Genomic DNA, 27,019 nt, shown 5'->3' with positions numbered 1-27,019 from the left:
GGACTACAGGGACACACCACCACACCAGGATAATTTTTTTATTTTTTGTAGAGACAGGGTCTCACTTTGTTGCCCAGGTTATTCTCAAACTCCTGGGCTTAAGCTATTTCCTGCCTGAGCCTCCCAACATGGGTAAGCCCCAGAATCCTTTTCGGTAACCACTATTCTGGGCCACCACCACCCTTGCTATGATTGATCTTCGGTCGTTTCTTGCCAGCCTGGCCTATCCCATCGTACTGTGAGCCTCCTGACAGGTGGGACCACAACTCCTCCTGCTTTTATCATATCCCCTCTCATATTTATTCAATAAATGTTTATTAAGCACCTCTTATATTTCTGCCATGTTCTAGGTTCCAGGAATACAACAATGAACCAGACTGTCCAATCCCCTCCTAACCCAGTGAGAGAAAACAGTTTATAACCAATGAGTTTATAACCCAATGAGAGAAAACAGACAATAGCCAGGGAAACAAACCAACTAACCAACTGGAAAGGTAATTAGAGATCATTACAAGTATGATAAAGGGAATTAAACAGAATGAGGGAGTCAGGAGGCCCTGAGGCAGAGGGAGCCTCTTTACATCATGTGGTGAGAAAGGGCTGCCTGCGCTGAGTCCCGAGGAAACAGAGCCAGCCAGTGAGGAGTTGAGGGAAGAGAGCTCCACTCAGAGGGTCAGCAGGTGCAAAGACCCTGAGGCAGAAATGGGCTTCGCAACTTCCGGAAAGAGAAAGATGCCTGAGGGTCATCAGGCAGGAGAGGAGAGGAGAACAGAGCTCAGATCTTGCTGGTCTCGGAAGTTTGGATTCTGCACACTGCGTTGGAAGAAGCCACGGCACTGAGTCCCCAGTGAACACTAAATGACTGCCACATCTCTATACCTGGGTGCCTCTTTGCTCACCGAGCTACATGGAACCCCTGAGCACTGTCTCCAGGGTGCCCCATTACCCCCAAAATTGCTGTTCTAGTGGGGTGCCATGGGCAACCTTGTGGGCCTGGAATCAGATAGTGTGAGTTTCAATCCTTACTCTTCTGCTTACATGTTGAATGTCTTTAGGCAAATTATTGAACCCAAGCTTCAGTTTTCTTTCCTGAAAAAAAGTACATCATAAAGGACATATCCCAGATTACTGTGAGTGTTAAATGAGCTGATAAGTACCACGTGCTCATTAGTTCTTATGCTGTGGTGGTGATGTTTATTAATCGTGCTAGGAGTTCAGCCCTGAGGTGTAAACACTTCCTAGCAGAAGGGGCTTTAATCTCTGGCGTCAGCTATACTGTTTTCTGGGCTGAGAGCAACAGATCAGTGAAAAGGGTTTGAAAAGAAAAAAAAAAAAGGTATGATCCAAAACGTCTACTATTTCCCAAATAACGTGATCTCTACTTTCTATTTTATGCAGCACACTGGAAAGTTCTAATGTAATGCGTTCAAACTGCCTCTCCAAGCTCTCTCTGGTTTCCTGTTAGCATATGTCCAGAGACAACATCAGTAGTGCGAGCCTCTGAGTCGAATGGATGACTGAAAATGTAGAGCGCCCTGACCAGAAACTCAATTCCCGGCCAGACGAAAAGAGAGGCCCATTTAACCCAAGGAATGCCAAGGCCAGGGTTTCTGTTCAGATTTCCTGAGAAACAAGAGTTTCATCGAGATGCCTAGACGGAGGCCTCCACCCCCATGCTAGCGTTTCTTTTCTTTTATACTCCAAGGATCCCATTAAGAACCAAGCCCTGGCGCCATCTCCTGGCAGTCTCAAAAACTGAAAAGCGGACGTTTAACACAAGGGACCCCTCCCTCTCCTTGACAGAAATTAAGTTCGGGGGAAAAACTGGTAATTTCATGGGAGCTTCTGTGTTTTCAACCTCCTGTTAAATATTTGAATCGAGAAAAGCAGATGGTAGCAGTCTCAGCCATTTACAGTCCCCACAAGGGACTGTCCCTGCTATACCGCCACTTCCTTTGTTTCTGCAGGAGCTTGTCACTCAACAGAGGTACCAGAGATCAGAGCCAGCACATTTATCTGCAGTAGCTGGTGCTTGGCACCACTCCCCACCAGTGCACCCAGCATTACCTGAGGATAGTCCTCTACCCAAATTAACATCCTGAAATACACCTACTTTCTCAAAATACTTTACACAAAGAAAGCATGCATGAAATCTGCCTTCAAAGAGCTGGGCTCGAAGCTCACTGCAGAGCTGCCAGCCTAAGTTCACCTCAGTACCCAGAATCTCATGATAATGATCAGTTTGGGGTCTTGCTCTCCCTAGGGAAAGACCAGGTGGCACCTTTGCCTTCACGGCCACTTTCACTTTCCAAGGCTTTAGTGGAAGAAGGTTGCCGCCTGGCCCGGGGAGCTTCCACAGTTTACATTCACCTCCATACTCACCATAAAGTCAGGTAACTTGGCATCATTAGACACAGAGCCTGAAATGACTAGAAAAAATAAATCTGCAGTGTTACTGACCAAAGAGTGAACCAAAATGCCCAGGAATTTGGTCTTATTCCTCTGGAAGGACAAGCAGGGTGGTTTTGAAAACAGGGAAGTCATTGGCTGGACTGCTTCCTCCCTGCTTTACTCAGGGATATTTATTTACTTATTTAAAATGCATTGAGCCCTTTCTGCTGGGCAGGACATGTGAAAAGTACTTTGCCAGCGGTTCCTATTTAATCTCAACAACGACCCATACAACTGGTACCATTTTTATTTCCATTTAGCAGATAGGAAACAGGCTCAGAGAGAGCTTAAATAATTTGCCCAAGATCTTACAGCAAGTAAATGGTAGAGGTAGGAATTCAAGTTTATGCATCTTGATTCCTCTTAACCACATAAGAAAGTATCTCTTAGAGACCCAGGACTTGGGATTTTCAGAGGCACTGCTGAAAACACAGCTGCTCTTCATATTTGCAGGATGAATGAAATGGGATAATTTTCCCTAAATAAAAAAAGGTGCATTCCACAGTCCTTCGAATGTGTGTGTGTGGTGTGGGAGGAGGAGAAGCAGTAGCATCTGGCCCCAAATTTTAGTCCGTCTGGAACAGCACATACACAATGTAAATTCTTTCCCCTGGGTCTTCACACGCTTGATCCAGTTACCGAACCACAGTCCTCATCCCCAGCTCATTTTTTAGGACCCTGTCCATAATTTTCTCATACCACCCATGCCTGATGACTGATTTCTCATGCTTATTTGCAAAAGCACAAATACAAATGCTATCAACTGGTAAGAAAACTAGCCAGCCGCTTCTAAAACACTGTGCCGGCAACTGCTTAGTGGTTTTTGGGGACCCTGGGTTTGCCAGATCCCACTAAAGTAAACATTGCTTTTGATACAAAAATGCCAAGGGTGGCACATGCCCCATATGAAGCGATTTGAGAATAAGGGCAGTACACAGTCAGGTATGGGGTGGTGGGGTACGGACAGTGAGTTCTACTCATGCTCAGAAATAGAAATGGTGGGCCTGGTGGGAGCAGTCAGAGAGAAGCCCACTGCTCCTGGCACTCTCTGCCCCTGCCCTCCTTATACCTTGCCTGACCTCAGTACCTGACCTGTTAAATGACAGAGCTCAGTTGTTCACTCAACAAATCCCTTTCAAGCACTGACCACAATCCAGGCACTTTGTGGTTCTGGTGACACAGTGTGGAACAAGACAATGATTTTGTCCTAATGGATTTTATAGTGTGGTGGGGAAGAAGGAGAAGGCAGACAATAAACAGAAAAATGAACAGATCTGTTACATGGTAGGTAGTGATAAGGGCTACGCGTAAAAGTAAGTCAGGGTAAAAGGATAGCGAGTAGCAGTGGGGGTACCAGAAAGGGAGGTCGGGGGGATCTCCCTGACGAAATAACATTAGAGCAGGGATGTGGATGAAGTGAGGGAGCAACTCAAACTCAAACCTGTGGGAAGAACATTCCCAGAAGAAGGAGCAGGGAGGAAAAGACCCTGAAATAGTAATGACGCAACGTGTCCAAGAAGCAGCAAGGAAACTAGTGTAGCTGGGTCACCAGGAGAGTTGGGGAGTGGCAGGAAATAAGGAGCTCCCAGGAGCCAGACAATGGAGGGCCTGGCAGGCCATGGGAAGGAGCTCAGATGGGAATCCTCTGAAGCTTTAGAGTGTGTGCCAGGCCGGGCGTGGTGGCTCATGCTGTAATCCTAGCACTTTGGGAGACCAAGATGGGTGGATTGCTTGGGCTCAGTTCGAGACCAGCCTGTACAACATGGCGATACCACATCTCTACAAAAAATAAGAAAATAAAAGTAGCTGGGCATGGTGGTGAGTACCTATAGTCCCAGCTACCTGGGGGGCTGAGGTGGGAGAATCGCTTTAGCCCAGGAAGTTGAGGCTGCAGTGACATGAGATTGCACCACTGCACTCTAGCCTGGGTGACAAAGTGAAACTGTGTCTCAAAAAAAAAAAAAAAAGTGTGTGCGCCCAGAGTATCTTGAACCCTCTCTGAATCTAAGCCTTGACACTAGAGCAGGACCATCCTAAATAAGTAGGACCTAGACTGGAGGAATACAAATGCTAAGTACTCACATTTAAGACGGTATGGGCTCCTTTGCAGTTAGAGAGTCACTTAATTAGGGAAGTAACCAAAGCAAGTGGAAAAAATATCAGAGTTAGATGTTCAGAGACCAAAGAGAGTCCCAAGCATTTCATGAGCAAATTGGGAAATATATGGTGCAACTGACTTCTTTAGGCAGCCCATGCCTTACGCTGTCTCTCTTCTGGCCAAAGACTCTCAACATGGTGCCCTGTTAGGGCCATGCAAGGTCCTGTGCTCCTAAATGCCAACCTGCCACTTGAAACCTATTCCTCCTGTGTTTCATTGCCACTGTTATCTGTACTGTAGATTACAAGTAGTTGCTAATGTAAAATAAATCCGAGCTAACTGGTTAGTGCTTCTCAAATTTCCTAGACATCTACTAAGGTAGAATAGAGAAAATTGTGGCCCCAGAGCATCCAGAAGGTGTAAGGTAAGAAGCAGTCTGTTGCAAGCAGGAAATTTACTTGAAGACTCATGTTTTGTCATAAAATTCATGTGAATGCTGCATTCTATTCCAGCTTTATTTGTAAGTACTTAACAGCAATGTTTTATATTACTCAATGAGCAAATACGACCCACCAAGAAAATATGCCACATACATTATTCTGTGCTTTGCCACACACCTCGCACACTCTACCATGTCCCTATGACTGGAAAAAAACACAACTTTTCTAGTTGAAAAGCATTAAGTTGATAAAGTTGATTACTAAGCTTAACCCAAGTAAAGCACTCTTCTCTCCAGAAGGATCATTAAGTCCTTGCTAATATTTGGGATTCCAAAGATCATGGCTCACCATTGGAGGGAATATATGAGCCAGAGGGCTCCTGAGGCAGATCTGGGTGTCTTCTTAAATAAAGACCCTAATGCCAGGCCTGATTGCACAGTTGTTAATCTTAGGAAAGCACAAACCATTTCAACTATGGGTTGAGTTACCAAAACAAGTTGGAAATATTATACGTCTTAACCATCTCTGAACATCAGCAGGCATCAATGAGAATAGCATGCACAATATGGCAGCTTCATAGCCATTACACAAGTGTGAGTACATTCCTTCAGTGTCACATGCCTTGGAAAGTAATGTTGTTGCAGTGAATATGAAAAGCATTCACAAACTGACACTTTTATTCACCTAAGTGGTAGTTTGCAGCATCTCTGAGTGGCAATGTTTCTTGTATTGTATTGCTTAATATCTGACAATATCCTGGCTCATTTAAGATGGTTACTTGTACATACACAATTGCCTGTAGAGATGGAATAATGTGTTTATTTGTGGGGGAAGAAACTAGGGCTGGGCGCAGTGGCTCACACCTATAGTCCCAGCACTTTGGGAGGCCAAGGCGGGTGGATCATGAGGTCAGGAAGGAGATCGAGATCATCCTGGCTAACGTGAAACCCCATCTCTACTAAAAATACAAAAAATTAGCCAGGCATGGTGGCGCATGCCTGTAGTCCCAGCTACTCTGGAGGCTGAGGCAGGGGAGTTGCTTGAACCGGGGAGGCAGAGGTTGCAGTGAGCTGAGATCATGCCACTGCACTCCAGCCTGGTGACAGAGCAAGACTCCGTCTCAAAAAAGAAAAGAAGAAAAGAAAAGAAATTAGAAGGATATATGCATTCACAATACATGCGTCAATATCACTATGACTATACAATGCTGTATTTTAAGGGATTTACTCTAAATACCATCCTTTCTTCCATCACATCATGCACATAATCACAGGTTTTCTGGCTCCTAGAAAAGGAAAGCATGCCATGTTGAACGCTGCGGATGCTGGGGGATTGAGCAGGCTGCTGCTGCCATTCAGTGGGGTCTGTTGAAATGGCAGCCACAGGAAGTGTCACCTGCTTCCAGTCAAACAGAAAATGTAAAATATTCACTGTCTGTGCAATTCCTATTCTCAGTGCTCTCAAATTAACAACAATTATAATAAATAGCACTCACAGAATACTTCATGTAATTGCAAGTGCATTGTGCAGCACAAATCTACTGAAGATATGGCAACTACATAATTTCATTGTCATTTTACCTTATTTATTAACTATCTAGTTTTTCTTGTATTTATGGTAAGAATACTTTTTAAAATTCAGATCTGATATGTGTTTTTATACCTAATTTTAAAAATAATATACTAAGTCCAAAGAAAGTAGCATTTTTGCTTTAGGGTGAAAAATACCTCAGTCTGTGATGACAATTTTTATTCTATGAGACGGTCCCTTTTTGTTTAAGCTGAGCATTGTTTTTAGGTAGAATATTCCTACCCAAAAAAATTAAGAATTCTTACAAAGTAAATAGAAGTCTTTGTTTAACTTATATTCAGTTCTTAAACTGGATATTAAAAGAATAATGGTTGACTTCCCAAATTAATAGAGGCAGGTGCAGGGGTTGGTTATTTGGGCAGCTTTCCAGGGCACCAATCAACCAGAAGAACTGAAACATCAAGGAAAGTGTAACGAAATGAATTTATAAAGTCTCTATTTCAGATAGACTATTATATCTAATCTGAAGGAACATTTGTGATAAACCTTTTGCATCTGGGAGGAAAACCCCCAAGTAGGAAGCTAAAACTGACTGTAAGAAGAGTTTGAAACACCTAGCAAACTAGAAATAGAGGGGACATTTCTTTTCTTATTTTATAATTTCAACTTTTATTTTAGATTCAGCGGGTACATGTGCAGACTTGTTTCATGGGTACATTGTGACCCTGGGGTTTGGGTACGAATGATGCCATCATCCAGGCACTCAGCAAAGACCCAATAGGCAGTTTTTCAGCTTTTGTTACCCACCCTTCTGGGGAACTTTCTTAATCTGATAAAGGGCATTTACCAAAAATCATTAGCAATTATCATATTAAATGGTTAAATATTAAGTGCAATGCAGTAATAGCTTGTAATAGTGAAAAATTTGGAAAACTTTAATATCCATCAATCAGAGAGTAGATAAATTGTGTGCGGTGTTATTGCACAGTAGAATACTAAATAGCAGTTAAAATTAATTAGCCACTTGGATCTACATGGGTAGAGCTTGAAAATACGTTTAGAGAAAATAGCCAGTTCCAGAGTATTGAGTGGCATGTACTGTAATTCATGTGAACTTCAAAACACACAGCAATATTGCACGTTGTTCACAGATTCATAAAAGTATAAATGTACGGATGCTCAAATTCATGATAGCGTTTCCTCTGGGGAAAGTGGGAAATATATAGGCCTTCATTTTCATGTACTATTTTCTTTTTTTAAGAAAAAAAAAAAGCAACAAGAGGAAGGAGAGAAGGAAGAGGAAACATAGCAAATATATCCAAATATTAAACATTTTTATAATTTTGTATGGTGGTTACATAAGTGTTTTTCATATTATCCTTTCCTTTTTCCACTAAAAGGCAAAAGAAGCTGATCTGATTCACTGCAGAATCTTTGCTATGCCAAGTATAATTTGCAAGTCTGGAGCCAGATCTAATAAACCAAGGGCAGAATGATCAGCATTTCTTCTAAATAAATTTGATTGAACATCTCAAGAGCACTGGTTTGAAGGTGCATCCGATCATTCTGCTGCTCAGGACACCTCTGTGTCTCCCCCAGCCCTTGAATTGACACATCCAGTCTTAAAACTTAATAGAGACATAATCATCAGATCTTTTGCTGTAGAGCAGCCCTCCTGGTATCCTGAAACTCCAAGTTAACAACTGAAAGAAAATTCTATGATAAACTTTTAGAGACAAAATAAAGAATAAAATTTCAGGCCAAATATTTTCACCTAAACAATGTACAATATCTCCTAGTTTCATATGAATAACCCACACGCACACACACATGATCCTCCTATGTAAGTAAAAAAGATACCATGAGAATTTGAAAGGGAAGAAAAAGAACTTGTCACTTTACCTTCCTGAGGCATATAACCAATTTTCTGAAATTCATTAAATCCAAAACTCTCACTCTGACTTCAATATCTGATCAAAGAAAAAGAACTAGGGAAAAAATCATTGAAAATTTTAACAGCAGCAAGAGAATGGGGCAAGATGGGATCCTCATAGATTTTTATTTTTATTTGGATTATCACTGTGCATTTTGGCAAATAGAAAAATGTCTATTTTTGTGCTCTTGTTCTAACTCAACAGAGTTAGAGCAACAAAAACAGTCTTACGGACTCCTGCCACTCTCCAACGCAGCAGACATTAGGAACAGAAACTTGGCAGACACAAATAAAGGAAAATTCAATTTAATTTACTACCATAAACACCATAAACATGACCATGCATTAGAAGCTCCCTGGAGGGAATATTTCTTCAGAAACAAAAGAAAATACGATTTGGAAGAAATGTATTTTAGGTGATTATTTATCTGGGCAAGAAAGCTAAAGCTTGCTCTAAAATAAATTTTGCAGTCTAGACTGCTGTCTACAGAGAAATGAGACTATAATCTATTTGTTCCTTTTGCTTTCACAATAGAACCACTCACAGTTGTGATGAGATTCATCCGAAATTATAAGGCATAAAAACTGGCATTGCCTCACATGTTATTAGTCTATTTGCAGATGGCACTGCAATTTACAACCCAACTCTAGTACGAGAAATGCTGATTCCATAGATTCTCTGCCTGTGAGCAAAAGGGAGCTCTTAGAAATCACAGCAGAGCCATACTCTATGTAAACTCTACAAAATGTACATTAAAGAAGTTCTTATAAGTTATAGGAAACAACTCTACCTTCTTCAAGCCATTGCAAATCTTTAGAAATATGGATATAAACCAATAAGTGTTTTTGTTACTCTCTAATGTAATCACAATTAAGCATAATTATTTCATAGGGTGGAAACTTAAAAGGACCTAATAAGTTAAACATCTAGCAAAATATATCCAGCAAAACTTTGTAAAACTTTACTTAAGATTCCTCCAACATAAAGTTAAAAATATTGACTAAAGAGCTGCCAAATACTAAAATAGGCAACAGCAAAAAAAGGCGATTGGCAGATATTAGGAAATTTATCTCAAAGATTGAGGATTCCAATTCTTAGGGATTTTTTTCCTGATATTTTACTTATGAGCTGCTGAAAGTCTACAAGATTAGTGTGAAAGCCAAAGTAACCAGTCAACTCTATATTTATATTTAATATTTGAACAGATGGAAATTCAAATCATCTTCACAAAAGTGTTATCTTCAACTCAGCAAACAGCTACAGAGGACCTGCTGTTTTCACAATGCTCAGAGTGGTAACAAATATGTCTGGATAAATCTTACCACAATTTTATCACCTCCTTCAGAAAGCCTTCCCAGATGTACTTTTCTATCCTGACTGATTCATAAACTGACGTTTATTATTATTTGAAAATATATGCTCATCACAAGAAATTTGAAAAATATAGAGAAATAGAATAAGGAGGGAAAGTCATCCATAGTCTCACTAGGTAGAAGTAATTATTAAAATCTTTATGTTTCCTCACAATATTTTGCTGAGAATTTTTATATAATTGCAATTATGTAATATATCTAGGATTGTACAAGCTGACATTTCAAAGTAATATACAACATCAGGCCAGGTGAGGTGGCTCAAGCCTGTAATCCCAGCACTTTGGGAGGCCAAGGTGGGTGAATCACCTGACATCAGTTTGAGACCAGTCTGGCCAACATTGTGAAACCCCATCTCTACTAAAAATACAAAAATTAGCTGAGTGTGGTGGTGGGCACCTGTAATCCCAGCTACTTAAGAGGCTGAGGTGGGAGAGTTGCTTGAACCAGGGAGGTGGACATTGCAGTGAGCCAAAATTGTGCCACTGCACTCCAGCCTGGGTGACAGAAAAAAAAAAAGGAATATACAACATCATAAACCAGCTAGCTCTAACAGAACAATTTACCCATCAACAGCAAATAATTTCAAATGTGCATGAAAAATTCTCCAGAATAGACCATATGTTAAGCCATAAGATGAGCCTCAATAAATTTACAAGGTTAAAAATAGACAGAATATGTTCCTGAACCACAGTGGAATGAAATTAGAAATAATGACTGAAAGAAACTTGTGAAATATACAACTATGGAAATTAAAGAAACATTCTTCTTTTTTTAACTTTTATTTTCAGTTCTGAGGTACATGTGCAGGTTTGTAACACTGGTAAACTCTTGTCATGGGGGTTTGTTATGCAGATTATTTTGCCACCCAGGTACTGAGTCTAGTACCCAACAGTTATTTTTTCTGATCCTCTCCCTCCTCCCATCCTCTGCCCTCCAGTAGGCTCCAGTGTCTGTTGTTCCCCTCTTTGTGACCATGAGTTCTCATCATTTAGCTCCCACTTGTAAATGAGAACATGCAGTATTTGGTTTTCTGTTCCTGCATTAGTTTGCTAAGTATAATGGCCTCCAGCTCCAACCATGTTCCCACAATAAGCATGATATCATTCTTTTTTATGGCTGCATGGTATTCCATGGTGTATATGTACCACCTTTTCTTTGTCTACTTTGCCATTGATGGGGATTTAGGTTGGTTTCATGTCTCTGCTATTGTGAATAACACTGCAGTGAACATATGCACACATGTGTCTTTGTGGTAGGGCGATTTATATTCCTTGGGGTATATACCCAATAATGGGATTGCTGGGTCAAATGGTACCTCTGTTTTTAGCTCTTTGAGGACTGACACACTACTTTCCACAATTCAAACTAATTTACAACCCCACCAACAGTGTATAAGCATCCCCTTTTCTCTGCAACCTTGCCAGCATCTGTAGGTTGTTTACTCTGTTGACAGTTTCTTTTGCTGTGCAGAAGCTCTAAGTTTAATTAGATCCCTTTTGTCATTTTTTGTTTTTGTTGCCATTGCTTTTGGCATCTTTATCCTGGCTTCCCTTCACCTTCCATCATGATTGTAAGCTTCCTAAGCGCCTCACCAGAAACAGATCCCAGCACTATGCTTCATGTACACCCTACAGAACTGTGAGCCAAATAAACCTCTTTTCTTTATAAATTACCCAATCTCAAGTATTACTTTACAGCAATGCAAAACAGATTAACACAATATAAATGCAAAAGTACTCAAAAAATGCTAACAAACTGACTCCAGCAACACATAGAAAGAATTATACACCATGACCAAGTGGAATTTATCGCAAGAATGCAACATTGGTTTAACATCTGATAATCAATCAATGTAATATGCAATATTAATAGAATAAAGGACAAAAAACATATGATTACTTCAATAGATGCAGAAAAAAGAAAACATTTTATGAAATCCAACACCATTTCATGATAAAAGCATTCAAGGAAGGAAACTTTCTCAGTCCAGTAAAGAGCATCTTTTAAAAAATCTACAGTTAACATCATACTTAATAAGGAAGTGACTGCTTTCCCCCTACCATTAAAAACAAGAAAAATACTCACTTCACCACTCTGTTCAACGTCGTACTGAACACAAATTTGCCTGGGCAAGATAAATAGACAATATCCGATTGTAAGGAAGAAGTAGAACCATCTCTATTCAGAAATAACATGATCTTGTATATAGAAAATCCTAGGAAATGCAAAAAAAAACTATAAAAACTAATTAAAGTGTTCAGCAAGCTTCAGAACATAAGATCAACATACAAAAAGCAGCTATATTTCTATACGCTAGCAATGAACAACATGAAAATAAAATTAAGAAAGCGATTCTAGTCACAATAGCATCAAAAAGAATTAAATATTTAGGAATAAATTTAACAAAAGAAATGCAGGACTTGTATACTGAAATGTAAGTTCTAAATAAATTCAAAGACATCCCCTGTTTATGGATTGGAAGGCTTAATATTGTAAAGACGGTAATATTTCTTAAATTGTTCTACAGATTCAATGTGATCTCAATAAAAATTCATCTAGTTTCTTTGCAGAAATTGGCAAGCTGATCCCAAAATTTATATGAAGATGCATGGGACCCAGAATAGCCAAAAAGAATCTTTAAAAAGAAGAACAAAATTGAGAGGATTCACAGTGCCCAATTACAACACCTAGTACTAAGCTACAGTAATAAAGAAAGTGTGGTACAGTCATAAAGATAGACAAACAGATTAACAGAATTAGTTGAAAGTCCAGAAATAAGCCTAGATGCTTATCGTCAACTAATTTTTGACAAGGGTGTCAAGACACTTGAATATGGGCAGAATAGGTTTCTTAAAAATAAATGGTGCTGGGACAAAAGAATATCTACATGCCAAAAAAAAAGAAAAAAACAAGGTTGATCTCTACTTAACACAATATATAAAAGTTAACTCAAACAGTGATATGTACCTGTAGTCCCTGCTTCTCAGGAGGCTAAGAGGCAGGAAGATCCCTGATTTCAAGCTCAGGAGTTTGAGACCAGCCTGGGCAACACAGCAAGACCCCATCTCAAAAACACAAAAACAAACTCAGGATCATGGACCTACATGCAAAAGCTAAAACTGTAAAATTCTTAGAAGAAAGAACTGTCCTGTAAAATTCCTCTTTCATCTAAGAATTTTACAGGACTAAATCTTCATGACCTTGGATTAGACAATAGTTTCTTAGATAAAACACAAAGCACAAGCAAGACAAGAAAAATAATAGTTAAATTGGACTATATCAAAATTTAAAATTTCTGTGTTTCAAATGATACTATCAAGAAATGAAAAGAGAACCCACAGAACAGGAGAAATATTGGCAAATCATATAGCTGCCAAGGGACTTCTATACGGAGCAAAGAACTCTTACAACTCAACACTAAGAAGACAAAGAGCTCAACTGTTTTAAATGGGCAAAGAATTAAAAAAAAAAAAAACAATTATTTGAAGAAGAAATACAAATAACCAAAAGAACATTTAAAGTGTTCAATGGCATGTGATTGGGAAAAATAAAATCAAAGCCATTTCAAACCCATCAGGATGACCAAAATTTTTTTGAAAACAAGTGTTGGCAAGGATATGAAGAAATTTTAACCCTCATACTTTCCTTGTAGTATTACAAAATGGAACCACTGATTTGGAAAACAATTTGGTGGTTTCCAAAGTATTAAACATGGGGCTAACATGATCCAGCAATTTCTCTCCTAGGTATATACAAAAAAAATTAAAAACATGTGTCCACACAAAAACTTGTCCACAAATGTTCATAGCAGGCATATTCAAAAAGACAAAAAATGGAAACAATTCAAATGTCAATCAACTGATGAATGGATAAACAAAATGTAATATGCCAATACGATGGAATATTATTCGTCTATAAAAGGAATGAAATACTGACACATGCTACCACACGAATAAACCTTGAAAACATTATGCTAAGTCAAAGAAGCGAGACACAAAAGGCAACATATTACATGATCATTTCTATGAAGTTCCAGAATAGGCAAGTCCATACAGACAGAAGTAGATTAGTGGTTGCCCAGGGCTGGGTGGACGGAAGGGCAGAGAATGAAGAATGACTGCTAATGGGTACAGGGTTTCTGTAATTACATAGTGGTGATGGTTGCAGGTTGCACAATTCCAAGTATAGTAAAAATCACCAAACTGCACCCATAGAAAGGATGGATTATATGGTATATAAATGATCAAGTACAGAACACTTAATATCCAGTAATTTTTAAGCAGAGTAGAACTTTCACAAATCAGAGATAGAAAATGATGTGCAAAGGAATTTGACATTACTTCTGTCCCTGGATCATGTATTTATCTCTTCCAATTAAAAAAAAAATACTGAAGTCATTCGGGATAAGTTATCTACATTATCTACTCCATCAGATTTCTTTCAAACTGAAAACAATACATGCTTGTATTGCTGCTTATTACAAGCCAAGAAAAAAAAAATCCTGAGTATCAAAGAAAAACCCAACAACATTCACCTTCCCCAGGACTGTCACTCCCACTCTTATCTCTTCCTAAAAACAAGAAATGTTAATTTAGTGTCTACATTTTTTCTACCTTCATACGAATACACACAACTGAAAATATTCACAATAGAAGGCTTTTCTCATTTTACAAAAAATATGATCATTTATCTACATTTCTCTGCAATGTATGGTGCTCTACTTTCCTGGTGACCTTTCCTATCAGTCATTGCATATAAATCTAACTCCTCCTATTAATAGCTATGTAATATTCCAGAAATATGGACATGCCACAGTTTATTCAATCACTCCCTATTGACGGCATTCAAGTTGTTTTACTTTGCTTCGTCACATTCAATGTGTATCTTTATACATATCCTTATAAACTAATTCTTTTATTTTTGTAGGATAAAATCCTTCAATATAAGTTTTAAAGACACAGAAAATTATTGCTTAGCTTGCAATAAAAAAGTGTGTTATGCTGAATTAAGCATCCTGCTTGGTGGAATCAGGGGGAAAGGTATTTATTTCTCAGCACCGAATCATCACCCTGTGTATACATTAGGTTTTGTTTGCAAATACATAAACAAAATACAAATTGCACATGTTCACCAGACAAAGCTTTAAATTCTAGCTGCACCAGAGAGCAAAGGATGTATGGTGAGAGGCACATTTCCCGATACAGGAAATGAGCAGCAGGGCAAGGAAGCAGCTTGAGGAAGCCCTGCTGGACCAAGCTTCGCCTTCACCTGCAAAATCTCCGTGAAAATAAAGACTCCACAGGAGTTCAAGGTTACAGTTAGGTTTGGGATTAGGCTGAGGTGAGAACCACAGTCCTTTCAGCCCATGGTTGCCCTTGTGTTGCTCTCTATTTTGCTTCTCTTGCTTGGCTAGAGCAGTTTTTTTCAAGAAGATAGTGTGGATGGTATAATTCCTGCACCCATACATGTCTAAGAATTACTTTCTATTGCCATCACACACAAAAGACAGCTTTGCTCATTTTAAACTTTACTTCTCTCCCTCCAAATTCTGTAGACACTGAAGTTCTTAGAGCCTTCTAGTATGCAGTGATTCTGAAGACAACCCAACTCTTGTTTATTTGCTGATGTCATTAGAAGGTATTTAAAAATAATCCCATCCCAGCAGGTGTAGCTAAAAAGAAGAAAGAAAAAAAGAAGGTGTTTTTAACCCTCCATAATTGTGTGCTCTGTTCCCTGCATTTTTCCCAGGATTATGTGTAAAGGGGTGTCCGTGTGTGTGTGTGTGTGTGTGTGTGTGTGTGTGTGTGTGTAGAATACAAATACAGCAAATTAAAAAATAAACTCTCTGGCCAGGCGCAATGACTCACACCTGTAATCCCAGCAGTTTGGGAGGCCGAGGAGAGTGGATCACCTGAAGTCAAAACTTTGAGACCAGCATGGCCAACATGGCAAAATCCCATCTCTACCAAAAATACAAAAATTAGCCAGACGTGGTGGCAGGCACCTGTAATTCCAGCTACTTGGCAGGCTGAGGCATGACAATCACTTGAACCTGGGAGGTAGGGTTTGCAGTGAGCCAAGATCATGCCACTGCACTCCAGCCTGGGCAAGAGAGTGAGACTCTCAAAAAAAAAAAAAAAAAAAAAAAAAAGACCTGCCTCTGTCATTAAAATGACCAACAGCTAAACTGTCTGGTCTAATGCACTCACAGCTTATCCAAAGTAATAAAATAAGGAAGGTCGTATGAAATATACCCATACCAACATGATCACATCCGTAACTGTGAGTGTTGAAGACCCAAACAGAAAGGCCACAGAAAATTAGCCTGATGTGATAATTTAGAGATCTGATTTTACTATTCTCTTGCTTTATGTTATCCAATGCCACCAGAAGTAGCCATCCCACCCTGTTATTGCAGAATGTTTAAATTATTTTTTGCCATCAGCTACTCAATTTTTCCAAGCACCACCCTCTGGCGCACACAGGGGGAACATAACAGTTGTTCTACACTGTTGGGATACTAACCCGCAATATGAAAGGGAATTTTCCCCATTCTGGCCAGTTCCCCACACATCAAAAATCTACCTTTCTCTTAGGGTCTCTTCCCAACTGGAGCAAAAGTGGAATTTATAAGCAGAATATGGGGGGAACTCAGAACCTAGAAAAGGTAAACCAACAGGCTTGAAAAAGAAACAAGGACCAATCCTGGAATTTGTAAGAAGAGTTAAAAGACATTATGGCATTGCAACTAGGATGAATGAGCAGAAGCAACTATATTCTGTCATTTTATTGCTCTGCTAAAGTTTCAGTTCCAGAGAGATGGTCCTATCAGTCTCAGGTTGCATTCCCATTTATTGGCAAAAAAGGATGAAATATCTTGACTGATGATTCCACTGTAATGACTCAAGTAGAGTGGAGTCAATTCCCCAAAATAACAGCAGAGTGCTTGTAGAAAAAAAAACTGCTCAATCATTCCTGCAATTGATAAACAAACTGTCTTTCTAAATAGATTTATAGAACTTTTAAAAACCCTGTATAATTCAAAATTTTTCTTTGGATACATGTAGATGCCGATCTCTTCTGTTTTCATCTGAAACGCAGTGAGTCCCTGCAGCCTGCAAACTTAGGTTTCATTTCACCTTTTATTACTGCTTCTATTCCATGTGTTATGCTATGTTCCCCAGAACACACAAAGTAATCATGTTAGAGCTTTCATTTTCTCTCTCTCCTTCTGCTTGTGCATTTTTTTCAGCATCCTAGAAAAGCTTCTCAAATTTGTTCAGTACATAACTGATTCTGATTTACAAGTAGGTGCTGATGATGTTACTGTGCTCTTGGTTTACTTGAAAGCCTTCCATACCTCAACGTGCTGTCTTCTTTCAGCCTATTGTCTCTTCACAGTGTTATGTTCCTGTTTCACAACATAATGCCTCATTGAATTCTATTATTACAGATTCTAAACAATCTCTTGTAATTTTCTTCTGGTTCCTATAGGCTCTTCGGAGATAGGATCTTTCTATGAGGTCCCAGAGTACTGTTCTTTACCCATTATTCTGCAGTATTTTTAACTGGGCTCATGTTTTGCTGATGTTTACTCATTCTCAAATGAGGCAAGATCTGTCCACACTCGTTCAAAGCTAACAGGCAGGTGGTATTTGTCCCTGACCCCATTCTCTGTTTACTTTGATATGAATCAAATAATCCACTCAGGTCTTTAAGGGACAAACCAGTGTGTCCAGTCCATAGTTTATTTCCCAGATAGTCATCTTGAGAAACAACCTACTCGTGAAGTAGCATCTTTCCCTACCTCCATGGTCCAGTTCTTCATGATAAGCTACACTGTGACTTAAAATCATACTGCTCGGCAGTATCACCCAGTGCCTGGGCCTTGTGTGTTAGAAAGCCCCACTCTGGCATTTTTGGGGATTACGTCTCTCCCTACCACAAGAGGAATCAGCAAGACCCAGGGCATGTACCCACCCACAGCCCTTCTAGACTATGGGTCCTAGAAGCTGAAGAGCTGGAATTCTCTGCTCAAACAACCCCAAGCCTTCGTGCAGGACCTGTACAGGCCTTGTCCATAGGTGCATCCTCCTAGGGGGTAAACCACACCACTGGTATTTACACTCCAGGCCCAAAGAATGGTCAGGGCAGCTAATTGCAGAGGCTCTGGACATTCCAGTTGGGGCATCCACACACATATGCAAAGCTGCTTCCAATGAAGGAGACAGTGATGGAAAGGGAAGGGGGCCCAGGTGGTGGGCAATGGGCTCTGCCCCAGCCTTCTCCAAGCCACCTCATTTCAGCATGGAACTCCAAGGAGTTTGAAAATTCAAAATTTGAACCTGACCTCCCAGATTATTTTGAAAGCACATTTGTCAAGGTAAAGTGATAGAACTTATTTTACCTAACCTTGTACTCTCTGCCCCAGGTCCTGCAAACACTAGGGGTGGCCTAACGAGCAACTTTTAAGGCTCATCCTGCCTCCTCCCATTCACAAAGCAGCAGCTAGTTAGTTCCAGAGGCTCTTCATTAGTGCGTTTGTCAGTGAGTTAAACGTAATCAAGAAGGGTAACACTCATGTGTGAGCAGGGCTTCTAAACCTTTAAAACTTGCTGTGCTCTTCTTACTTTACCTACATTCTATCAGGCATCTTCTAAAATTAAACTTGCATCCATATTGCAAATCTCCTCAAGCAGGCATCATCCCCGCCACCTCCCTCTCACCCCTTTGATGATCTCCAACAGTAGTCTACAGAATTTTTAGCAACCATGGTGTAAACCATCTTCATGTTCCAACCAGAACTCCTGGGATCTGTGTGTGTGGTGTGAGTGCACTCCAACTTCTGTGTGGTTTTGCTTCTAACAGCCCATATCCTGTGACTCTTTTAGAGGACTGCCATCAGGCTACAAAGGCCACTTTGCCCCCAACAAGCAGAGAACAAGGAACACTTGGGAATTTACATCTCTGTTTTTGACCCTTAGCCAATGATCAACTTGCATTGGAATATGAAACCCAGCTCCCTGGCCTGAGTCTGGTCAAACTCTCAGGGTAACTTACCCACCAGAGTTCCTCGGATACATCAGGCAAAAACTACCTCCCCTGAGGCTTTACCTGAAATCGCAGCTTTTGCTTCCCTGTCCTGCTTCCCCTGCTCCGGCTTCTAATGGGAACCTCAGTATCCGCACCTGGGAAACCCAGCCTAAGACACGTGGTCTTCCTTCTCCCCACTTCTAATGGGAACCTCAGTATCCGCACCTGGGAAACCCAGCCTAAGACACGTGGTCTTCCTTCTCCCCACCTCGGGATTTAATTTAATGTTAGGCAGATTCCAATGAGGCTTGGGCTCTTAGAAGCCTCCAAGGCATGCAGAGTTTGCAACAATATTTGCTGCATCAGCGCCTCGGCCATGTTTAATCTGTAATCCCTCAAACCAACTCCTAACCCTGTCTGAAATTAGCAATAGGTTAACAGGCATTTGGTGTTGATGCTGAGCCTACGGCCATTGTTAGGGAAACTTAATGACTGGGAAACATGGGGAATTAGAACATCGTGATTTTTATTTATTCATTGTGATTTTTATTTGTTCTTGAGTACCCATCTTTCAGAAAATAAATTATACTAAACTCATCAAGAGATGAGATCATCTCGTGTTTGCCAAATTCCAGTGAGAAATCTCAGTCCAGAAATTATGCTCTCTTACTGATTTAATGAACATATTTTTAAAATAAAGAGGAAAAGAATTTCCCATTAAATCCACCTCAAATGAGGTAAAAGTTACATTTAGATGCCCCAAATGCCACCATGGCTAATTTCTTCCCAGGGAAGTAAGAAAAGAGGTCAGAGCTCCTCCCATTCTGAGGGAATCACTTAGTTGTATCCACCCCATAAAACATATAAGTAGAGTTCATAAGTATGCCAACACCTGGAAAAAAAATTATCTCACCATAAGAACCAAAAAACAAGTAGAATAGCATCTAGGTGTGATTTGCCATTGTCCAGTGCAGAGAAAAGAAGCATATTAGAAAATCCTTTAGTCCAGCGGCATGGGGCAGCCAGCTCAAGCTGGCTTTGGAGCCTATTGCACACATCTTTTCCCAGCTCCAAGTTTAGTGATGTCAGTCTCATTGTTTGAAATCAGCCACGATGGGAGTGTTTACACTATAGAAATTGGCAAATGTTACAAATCAGAGATTTTTTTTCTTTTGAGGGCCTAATTACCAACATACCCTATTATAAGGAATTTTTTGAAGAGCCTACTCCAGAGCAGCACATCAGCCTTGATATTGACAATATTCTGAAACGACAGCTCATACAATTTTCTAATTCATCTGTGACTCTTATTCATTTCCTGTTTATTGTCAATTGCACAAGCACAGCACTTCGTGCATTTTGCATGATTGACTTTGTTCATCAGAAACATTCTCTTCTTGAACAATTTATTTCGTATTTACATATAGAATTTGTCATTTTCTCATCGTTTTGAACTTGTAAAATTATTCTGATTTTCGTTTTCATCATAATCATCCGCCTCTTCTCACTAGCAAATGTAATACTCTGCTTTTGTACTTTCAGATGTGATTGTATTAAAAATTTTACAAAACATCTCTATACTCAGCAAACACAGCCTATAGGCTAATATATTTTAGAATAGTGAAAGCTAAAATGCCTGCTCAAAACCACTTCCATTTTCTGTTGGTGACTAGAAATATTGACATGGTTTTGTTTGTGTCTATAAAATAATTTTCACATAGTAGGGTAGTAGTTAATTCATACTACAATTTGGATTTAATGAGGAAATCTGATTCATTTATTTTGTCTATAATTAATCTGATCTTCCTACTACAATTTCCTACCATCATTTAGCAGAGGAAAATTAACTAAATATTCAGTACAATTTAAAGTCTTTTTCAAACCGATCATTTGTGTTGTTTTATAAATTTACATCTCTATCCCTTGGTTCATACACGGTTATCCCTTAACTCTCTATCATGTGACGGAGAGATATTAGCAGCCCCACCTTTCTTCCCCTCCTCTAACCTTCTACTTCCTAGCTTCTGCTCACTGTTAGTCTTGTTGTTAAAGGATAATTACATCCAAAATGCATGATTTTTGATTGTGCATTTATGCTTAAGAATGGGAGACCAGGTGACCGGTAAGAGTTTTTCTTGCCGTTCTATCCCTGTCAGGTCATTCCCACCACCAAGACGGCTGGCTGGATGCTCTGTGTGTGTCTGTGGAGTTTGACCAGCAGACTTCACTATAGGGAAGACATTTGGGGCACTAGACCTGGGCCTCCAAGTGACATATTGGCATTAAGATTGTAAATGTTGGCCAGGTGAGGTGGCTCACGCTTGTAATCCAGCACTTTGGGAGGCCAAGGCGGGTGGATAACGAAGTCAGAAATTCGAGACCAGCCTGACCAATATGGTGAAACCCCATCTCTACCAAAAATACAAAAATCAGATGGACATGTTGGCGTGTGCCTGTAATCCCATCTACTCAGGAAGCTGAGGCAGGAGAATCACTTGAACATGGGAGGCAGAGGTTGCGGTGAGCCGAGATCACGCCACTGCACTCCAGCCTAGGCATCAGAGTGAGACTCCATCTCAAAAAAAAAAAAAAAAGATTGTAAATGTTTTCATTATTATAGTAATAAAACCAGTGATGACAGACAAGGCATCACGAGGTCAGGCTAGCAGTACCTGAAACCCCTCTTTCCAGTTTCTCATAAAATATCCAACAAAATGGAAAAGACTATATATTGGTAATAATAGTGTAACTAACAATAAGAAAAGACCATTCCCCAAGTCTAGGCTGCACCATCAATGGGGATGGACTGGGAAACAAAATGCTGGACTTCTGCAGATGGACACAGTCCCTCACAGAAAACAGAAAGAGGTCTTTCCCCACAAGGATCTTAGAAAGATTCTTATTTCCATGAAGTAAGTGGACATTCCACTACTGCACACAAACTGTCTGTTGAACTGCCAAGTGCAAGGTTCTTCCACCCTCCTTTGGCCATTTACACTGTCACACCTGTTGATCGGCAGTAGCCACTATCAAGATATAGACACTGTAGCGCTTAGACCCAAGTTAAGTCAAGCTAGATGACCCATACTACCTCACCATGTCACCATGTCACCAAAACACATCATATGACCCATATGAAGTCGGATGGTCCTGAAATGTCTTCCTGTGTGCAGAGTCAGGGAAGAAAAAGGTGGCAAATAACAACAGAGATCCAGTTGCCACAGGTATGATATTAATTCTTCTGAAATATTTAACAAAGTTTTTTTCTTAATCAGTTCAGGCTGCATAACAAACTACCATAGACTGGTTGGCTTCTAAACAACAGAAATTTATTTCTCATAGTGCTGGGGGCTTGAAGTCTGAGATCAGGGTGCTAGTGTGGCCAGCTTCTGGTAAGGGCCTGCTTCCAGGTTGCAGATGGCTGACCTCTTGTTATATCTGCAAATAGTGCAAAGTAAAAGAGAGATCACTGACCTCTTCTTATAAAGATGCTAATCCAATTAATGGGGGCTCCATAAACTAATTACCTCCCAAAGGCCCTTCCTCCTAATACTTTGGGATTAGGGTTTCAACATATGAATTTGAAAGTGAAACAAACATTCAATACATTGCAATGATCATGTATAACATGCAAAAGAAATCGAAATACTAGAATTAGAGAAAGCAAAGAAATTCCTAATAACGAAAATCACTGAACAACTCAGTAGTAAAAAAAACAAATAACCAAATTTAAAGATGGGCAAAGGACCTGAGTAGACATTTCTCAAAAAAAAAAAAAAAGACATACAAATGGCCAACAGGTATATTTCACAACTCATCTTCACTCACTAATCATCAGGGAAATGTAAATCAAAACCACAATAAGATACCATCTCACACCTGTTAGAATGTTTATTATCAAATCGATGAAAGATAATAAGTGTTGGTAAGAATGTGGTGAAACGAGAACCCTTGTACATTGTTAGTGCGAAAGTAAATTAGTATAACCATTATGGAAAACAGTATCGAGCTTCCTCAAAAACTGAAAATAGGACTACCATATGATCCAGTAATCCCACTCCTGGGCATACAGCCAAAGGAAGTGAAATCAGTATGTCTAAGAGATATCTGCATTTCTATGTTCATTGCACCACTATTTACAATAGCCAAGGTATGGAATCAACTTCAATGTTCACCAATGGATGAATGGGTGAAGAAAATGTGGTATATATACAGAATAGAATACTATTCTGCTTTTAAAAGAAGAAAATCTTGTAACAACATAGATCCACGTGGAAAACGTTATGCTAAGTGGAATAAGCCAGGCACAGAAAGACATATACTGCATGAGAGATTCCACTATCTGGAATCTCAAAAAGTAGAACTTACAGAAGTAGAGAGTAGAATGGTGGTCGCCAGGAGCTGGAGGGCAGGGAAGCGGGGGGTCTGTTTGGGGACACACAAAGTTTCAGTTAGATAAGAGGAATAAGCTCAAGAGATCTATTGCATATCATGTTAACAACAGTTAATAACAATATATTGTATATCTGAAAATTGCTAAGAGAGTAGGGTTTGTTTTCAGCACAAAAAAATGCTATGTGAGGTACTGCATACGTTAATATGCTTGATTCATTTATCCCATAATGTTTATATATATCAAGACATCATGTCATACACAATAAATATATACAAGTTGTATTTGTCAATTTAGAAGATAAAAGATAAGTCACAGCTGAAACACCTGTAATGGCTTGGGTAGATCCTGTCCCGGACTGCAATGTCCTCTTTCTGCTGAAGAGGGCAGTAGAGGACCAGTCTCTCTGGTACCTAGCGTCAGCATTTTAGAGCAGGACTACTTAGAGCCAGCCACTGCGTGAAGGCCAGCGTTCAAAATGACAACTCTTCTTCCACAGCAGGTTCATGGTGAGGTTAAAGACGCCATGACCCCAGAGACTGGGCCTGTTTCCTCACTCTTCCTATATGAGTCAGACATTAAAAGCAAGAACTGCTAAAATAAAAGTGATTAAGCCCTGCCAAGTCTGAAATTCTGGAAGTGGTGAATATGACATTTCTTAGGGGTGGGGGTTCTAGGGATATGTCTTCAAGGAAGTTCTCTTCCTGTCTGTGGCACAGCCTCCTTCGCACCCAAGAGAGGCACCTTTATTCCTTCTCCAGACACACAAGATTTTCACCGTAGCCACTTTCCTTAGAATAACGCCCTCCCATCCTTCATGCCCCTCATGCTGAACAGACTCATCACTATCACTGTCTCACTTTCCAGCCGAGAACTGGTGGCCCTGCATCCAGGGCAGACACATGGCTCCCGAACAGCTCTGGACCCTGCTGTGGATCTAAGCAGAAGGACACTCTTGCTGTTGTTATTAGTTGATACTTTGCAGAGATGGCACCAAACTCCTCCTACGGATCTTGACTTTCCTTTTGTTCAGTCAGCAGTGGGTTGTAGACACTTTCATGCAGCTCTACGAACCTGTGTGTCTGCCTCATCCTCTGCACCTGCTGTACCCATTCCCTACGTGCTTAAAGTGCTCCCCTGCCAATGAATATTTGGGTTGTTAAAAATTGTAATATATACTGAAAAAAAATTAATATATACTGATAAATTGCCCTCCAGAATATAGTACAATCCTAAATTGTATTATATTACAATCCCACTAGTAACATATGTATATCCTTGTATCTGACCATTTCCCCATATTTTGGCCAACATATTAATTTTTACTGATCTAGTAAAAAATGATGCCTTTAAATTTGTAGTTTCCTGCTTATAAGTGACAATAAGCAGATTTTCATGTTTATTGGTAATTTTTTATTTCATATTCTGTGAATTGCCTGTGTCTATCCTTTGCCAATTTTTTTTTTTTTTTTGAGATGGAGTCTTGCTCTGTTGCCCAGGCTGAAGTGCAGTGGCACAATCTCGGCTCAGTGCAACCTCCACCTCCCGGGTTCAAGCAATTCTCCTGCCTCAGCCTCCTGAGTAGCTGGGAATACAGGTGGGCGCCACCATGCCCGGCTAATTTTTGAATTTTTAGTAGAGACAGGGTTTCACCATGTTGGCCAGGCTCATCTAGACCTTCTGACCTCTTGATCTGCCTGTCTTGGCCTTTCAAAGTGCTGGGATTATAGGCATGAGCCACCATATGCAGCCTGCCAATTTTTTTTTTACTGGGTTGCTTGTCTTATTAATATTTAATTTTTTCAGATTTACTATTGTTTAGGGGTCTCAAAGTGCAGTCAGTTTTCCAAAAGCAAACACAATCTGATACCACAATCTAAATTAAACTCTTGTCCAAGTCAGTGCTGGGGTTAACATATTGCCCCTAGTCTGTGTTGTACACCTAGAATAAAGCACAGAAAATTGCCAGATGATACTTTAGTTATCTTGTCTAGCAAAAGCCACATACCTCTTCTTTCCGCCTCTAAATAAGCAGTTCAAACAAAGAAGGAAATTGATCATTAAAAATAGCTGCTGATTTTATCAGCAGGACTCCATAATAGTCAAAACCAGTTTCGGGCCCTGATGGCAACAGCAAGTATTAAACATCCTCGTATGTGCTGCAATGAGGGTGATGTTTTGAGAATGTATCAGAGAAATGTCCAGACCCTCCTGGGGAGGAAAGGAGCTAAGCAAGACCAGATCAGCTCGCCAGGGGAGAAGATTGGAGATGGGAGGAGGTTGAAGCCTTGGGAGTATGTCATGATCAGTCAAGGTAATGTGGATCAGCTGACAAATTCAAAGGGCAGGGACAGGACCAAAGACAGGAGGCAGCCTAAAGTTTAGGGCATGGGTAGACCTGGAAAGATAAGAGCGGTGGAAAGTGAAGCAAGGCAAGCCCCGGGAGCTTGCTGTTCCAGAGAGGGAGGTCCCGACCTTCGATAAAAGCCATAGGACACATGTACTGTGGGTGCACAGGCTGAGTGGCTTAAAGCACAGGTTCTCCACTCTCACTGTAAAACCTCTGGATACCAGGGTCCCTCTCAGAGAAATGGATTCATTTGGTCCGGGGTGAAGTCCAGGCGTCAGTATTTTTTAAAACCTCCCAAGTTAGCCTCCCTTGAGAACCATAGCCCTTAAGAGTCAAATCAGCAGGAGTAGAAAAAAAGAGATGGGACTGCAGCCCTGTGCACGCGTGTAACTGCTGTGCTCAGAATGACTACGCCCAGCCATGGTGGAAAGCTCCTCTGGGCTGCCTAAAGTCAGACTTGAGAGGGCAATAAATCCCAAAGTACTATGCCATACTATGCCACAGGGAAAAGGCTTATGCTAGAGCAACTGTGTGCCATTAACTAATCTAGGAAACATGGCAGAAGTGGCTGGTCTGAGCAGAACATAATGTGTTTTGTGTGAGACTCCCGTGGGTGTGTGGATCAACTACATGTCAGAATGTTCCAGTTAGAAATATAGATGAATCACTGAGGACAGAATGCTTGGCTAAGATGTGCATTAGGAACTCACTAAAAAGAGCTGCTGCCCACAGAATCATGACCCTACAAAATTCCTGTGTTGAAGCCCTAACCCCCAATGTGATCATATTTGGAGATGGGGCCTTTAGGAGATAGTTAGGTTTAGATAAGCCCATGAGGGCTGAGCCCTCATGATGGGATTAGTGCCCTTATAAGAAGGGACACCAGGGAGCATATTGGCTCTCCCCAACCCCCAAAACCCCTACCACGTGAGGACACAGCCAGCAGGTCACCTACAAGCCAGGAAGAGGGCCATGACCAGAAATCGACTGTGCTGACACTTTAATCTTAAACTTCAGCCTCCAGAACTGTGAGAAAATAAATGTCATTTAAACCACCTAGTTAATGATATTGGGTTATGTCAGACTAAACTGACTAATACTAGAGCCATGGAAAGGACCAGATTACACAAGGAGAGGCAGGGAGGGAGATGAGACATATGTCTATAACTGAACCTCGGGGACCCTACACTTAAAGCAGGATAGAGCAGAGATCCAGAGATGATGCAAACAAACCCCAGAGAAACAGAAATAAAACCAGGAGCGTGCCAAGAGAGGAGATTTGAAGAAAGCAGGGGTGGTCTGCAGAGTAACTGGAAAGAGGGGCACAGCGCAGGGAAGGGAGAGAAGCCCTTCACGTCCTCTGCAATGAGGCAGCCTCCAAGAGACAACTTCAGGTGAAGGAGAGAGGCAGGCAACA

Source organism: Aotus nancymaae, unplaced genomic scaffold, assembly GCF_030222135.1.
Source record: "Aotus nancymaae isolate 86718 unplaced genomic scaffold, 86718_ANA_hifiasm-v0.15.2.pri h1tg000014l, whole genome shotgun sequence".
Taxonomy (NCBI): Eukaryota; Metazoa; Chordata; class Mammalia; order Primates; family Aotidae; genus Aotus; species Aotus nancymaae.
This window is presented reverse-complemented; position numbering follows the sequence as displayed.